The sequence below is a fragment of the Crocuta crocuta genome, unplaced genomic scaffold (assembly GCF_008692635.1).
Source record: "Crocuta crocuta isolate KB4526 unplaced genomic scaffold, BGI_CrCroc_1.0 scaffold630, whole genome shotgun sequence".
Taxonomy (NCBI): Eukaryota; Metazoa; Chordata; class Mammalia; order Carnivora; family Hyaenidae; genus Crocuta; species Crocuta crocuta.
In genome coordinates this window covers 352,908-357,652 of record NW_027532833.1, presented here as the reverse complement: position 1 = coordinate 357,652, position 4,745 = coordinate 352,908, and positions in this window count along the sequence as shown.

Below are 4,745 nucleotides of genomic sequence, written 5' to 3'. Positions count from 1 at the left end.
TATTGTTTTTTTTTTTTTTTTTTTTAAAGATTTTAGTTTTAAGTTTTCTCCCAATGTGGGGCTTGAACTCACAACCCCAAGATCAAGAGTCGCAAGCTCCACTGATGGAGCCGGCCAGATCCCTCCCACCCTTTTTATCGTTAAATAATAATCCACTGCATGATGCATCACAATATTTTTAAATGCATTCCTTGATGGGCATTTGGGATATTTCTAGTGTTTGATTATTACAGGTAAAGCTGCTATGAACATTTGTATACAAGTCTTTGTGTGGATATATGCTTTTATCTCTCTTTCATTGGGCAAACAATTAGAAGAGGAATAAATTGAGTCATCTGGCTGGCATATGTGTAGCTACTTGATAAATGGTTAACACTTTTGTTAAGTGATTGCACTGTTTTTCATTTCCACCAGCAATGTGTGAGAGTACCAGTTGCTCCACATCTTCACCAAAACTTGGTATGGTAAGCCATGTGAATTTTAGACATTGTAATAGGTCTGTAGTAGTAGCTCCTTTGATTTTAATTTGCATTTCCTTTTGACTAATGATGTTGAACATCTGTTAGTGTGTTTGACATCCATTTATCTTCTTTGATGAAGTATTGATTCCATTTTTTTTGCCCACTTTTAAATTGGGTTGTTTTCATATTATTGAGATTGAGAGATCTTTATATATTCGGATGCTAGTTATTTATCAGATATGTAATTTGCATATATTTTCTCCTAATCTGTGGCTTTTCTTTTATTCCTTTAACAGTGTTTTTAATTTATTTTTAATTTAAAAAATTTTAAGGTTACTTATTTTGAGTGAGAGTGTGTGCACAAGCAGGGGAAGGGCAGAGAAAGAGAGGGAGAAAGAATCTCAAGCAGGCTCTGCACTATCGGCACAGACCCCGAAGCGGGGCTTGAACTCACAAACCGTGAGATCACGACCTGAGCCGAGGTCAAGAGTTGAATGCTTAACTGTCTGTGCCACCCAGGTGCCCATTATTACCTTAAGCGTGTTTCTTAAAGAGCAAAAGTTCTTAATTTAGTCGAAGTCCAATTTATCATTTCTTTTATGTACTGCAGTTTCAGTGTCATATCTATGAAATCGCCTAAACCAATCTTGCAGATGTTTTCTTTCATGTTATTCTAGAAGTTTTTAGCATAGGTTACACATTTGTGTGTCAGATACATTTTTAGCTACTTTTTAGTATATAATGTGAAGTACAGAATGATGTTTGCTTTTTTTTACATAAGGATATCCAACTATTCCAATTATTCCACAATTCGTTGAATAAACTAAGCTTGCTGTGCTGCATTGCCCTTGTACCATTGTCAGAAAATCTGTTGACCATCTAGGTATGGGTCTGTAAATAGAGAGATTTCCTATTCTGATCAATTGATATAGTTATGAATCTTTCCACCAATACCAAATGCAACCTTATAAGCCCTGAAATCAAGTAATATAGGTCCTACCACTTTTCTCCTGTTTTTGAAAGTTGTTTTGAGTGTTCTAGGATCTCTGCATTTTGATATAAATTTTCAAATCATCTTCTTAAGTTTTGCAAATAATAATGCTGGGATTTTAATTGGGGTGCTCTGAATTGACATCTTGACAATATTGAGTCTTCCAAGCCATTAACATGGTATATGTATCCTTTTATTTAGGTCATTTTTAATTTCTTTAAGCAGCGCTCTTTTAGTTTTCAGTCGACAAGCATCACACGTCTTTGTCAGATTCATTCATAGTTATTTTATATGTTTTGTGCCCCTGTCAATGTTACTTTTATAATTTTGATGTCTAATTTTTCTTTGCTACAATACAGAAAAACAATTATTTTTTGTATATTGATCTTGTACCCCGCAACTTGATAAATTCACTTATTATAGTATTTTTTCATGATTCCAGAGGTTTGTTTGTTTGTTTGTTTGTTTTTACAGAGGAAAGTATGTTATTTGTGAATAAAGACAGTTTTATTCTTCTCTCCCGGTTGTTTTTATGCCTTCTTGCACTGGCTACAGCCTCCAGCACAATTTTGAATAGAACTGGTAAGTGAGAATAGCCTTGCCTTGCTCCTGATGTTACAGAGAAAGCATTTGGTCTTTCACCATTCAGTATAAGGTTAGTTGTAGGTTTTCATACACGCTGTTTATATGGTGGTGGGTGTTCTCTTTTAGTCCTACTTTCTTGAGGGTTTTTATTGTTTAGCTTTTAATGTTAAGCCAGCCTTGCTTTCNNNATGGTGTATAATCTTTAAAAAATATTTATTTTTTTTTATTTTTGAGAGAGAGAGAGAGACAGAGAGAGAGAGAGAGACAGAGAAAGAGAGAGAGAGAATAAGGAATGTGGCCTTGCCAAAAGAGTGGTCTAGCCTTTGTCCTGGTTCTTGGAGGTAACTTCTACATCCTTAAAAATTCTTATGAGGGGTGCCTGAGTGGCTCAGTCAGTTGAATATCCAACTCTTTTTTTCTTTGTTTTGCCTTGTTTTTACTGTTTTATTTATTTTTGAGACAGAGAGAGACAGAGCATGAGCTGGGGAAGGGAAGAGAGAGAGAGGGAGACACAGAATCCAAAGCAGGCTCCAGGCTCTGAGCTGTCAGCACAGAGCCCAATGTGGTGTTGGAACCCACAGACCACGGGATCATGACCTGAGCTGAAGTCAGATGTTTAACGGACTGAGCCACCCAGGTGCCCTGATGTATAATTTTTTAATTATATTATTGGATTNTTTTTCTTTTTTGAAAAGGAGAGACAGTGAGAGCAGGGGAGGGGCAGAGAGAGAGGGAGAGAGAGAGAATCCCAAGCAGACTCCCTGCCACCAGTGTAGAGCCAGATACGGGGCTTGAACTTATGAAACTGTGAGACCATGACTTGAGCCAAAACCAAGAGTTGGCCACTCAACAGGCTGAGCCACTTGGGCGCCCTTATATTTCTATTTTAAGAGAATACATTGTTGGTGTGTACAGACACACACACACACACACACACACACAGAGTTGGGGAAAACAATGAAGGTAAAATCAGATTAAAAACTTTCTATCAGTTGGTGTACCTCATGCTGAAATCCTTTAAACTGAACCTATGCCCTTCAGGAAAATCAATCAAGAGTGGTATCATACAGGTTAAAAACACATTCAATATTCATAGAATTGCTCACCACAAAACTTCAACTTTTAAGATAAGTATACTTACCTGGTGTGCCTGGGTGGCTCAGTTGGTCAAGTGTTCAACTCTTAATTCAGCTCAGGTCATGATCTCACAGTTTATCAGTTGGAGTCCCACCTCGGACTCTGCGCTGACAGTTCAGATTCTCCCTATGCCTCTCTCTCTGCCCTTCTCTTGCTCATGCATGCACGTTCCCGCTCTTTCTCTGTCTCAAAATAAATAAATAAACTTCAAAAGGTAAGTATACTTAGTTGTTCCCTAAGGTTAGGGAAATACTTCAGCTTTGAGAATACATTCAAACTATTCCGATATTATTAAATTGCAAGGCAAAATTAAACCTCCCCAGCAAACTGGTGGTTCTAGAAACATCTGGTGTGTATGAAGAGAAGCTTGTGGGTGAAGACCATGTCTCCCTAATTTGTTAGCAATTTCAATACTGCATTGATAGACAAACTGAAGTGGTCTAAAAGCTAGGATTTAATTATGTTGGCCTAATTTAGCTACAAAGTCATTGTCTTAGAACATTCACTTCCTTTTCCTAGGAATTTTGGTTTAATTTCACTTTTCAATGATTTATTAAGTCACATAATGATGCTCTTAGAAAGGCCTTGATATACCGTTCCAGGATCTGTGGGGAGGCTGAGACCCGGCACGAAGAAGACACTACAGTAGCTTCCTCTAGACACATTCTTTTCCTCTCTGCAGTAACTCGCTTTTCTCAGTGTGAATTGAGCGCCCTTCGAGAGGGGTGTATAAACCTTTTTTGCTTCAGCCGTACTTGACTGTTTTATTAGGCAAAGATCCAAGTGTGGACTACAATCATAATTTTTTAAGTCTTAAACTTAACCTCCTTTGAAGAGAACTGGAATCTCAGCCACTGGAGCACATTAATACAGCACTTGATACATATGACAGCCTGACATCTTCTGGCTCACATTTTCCTTCAATGAACTTTCCATTTTTCCAAAATTTAGTATTTATGAAGCAGCTAAATTTCTCCGCTCAAAAGACCATTAGTAGAATGACAATACAGTTTAAAGAATATTAACAAGACAGCATACTTTGAGCTCTGGTTTCCGAATGACCTAAATTTAAATCTTGGCTTTATGACTTAATAGCTGTATAACTGCCTCAGTTTCCTCATTTTTTAAGTTTAGATGCATTTTACTTGTATACAACCTATATGACATGTTTCTTTTTTTTCCAAATTCTTTTTATTTTTAAAGTTTTTCTTTTAATGTTCATTTATTTTTTTTGAGACAGAGAAAGGGTGAGCAGGCAAGAGGCACAGAGTGAGGGGGACAGAGGATCTGACATGGGCTTCGATAGCAGTGGCTTGATACCGGGCTTGAACTCATGAACAGCAAGATCATGACCTGAACTGAAGTCGGACCCTCAACCAACTGAGCCATCTAGGTGTCCCTCTCTCTCTCTTTTTTCTAAACAGTGGCTTCACTCTCAATAAGTCAAGGTCAAAATAAATGAAGAGCTCAAGATGGACGTCTGTCCAATTTCTCGAAGTCCAGGTGATGTGTGGACGAAAGGCAGCAGCCAGTTATGACAAGAGGTGATATATCCAAAGTGAGAGCCAAAT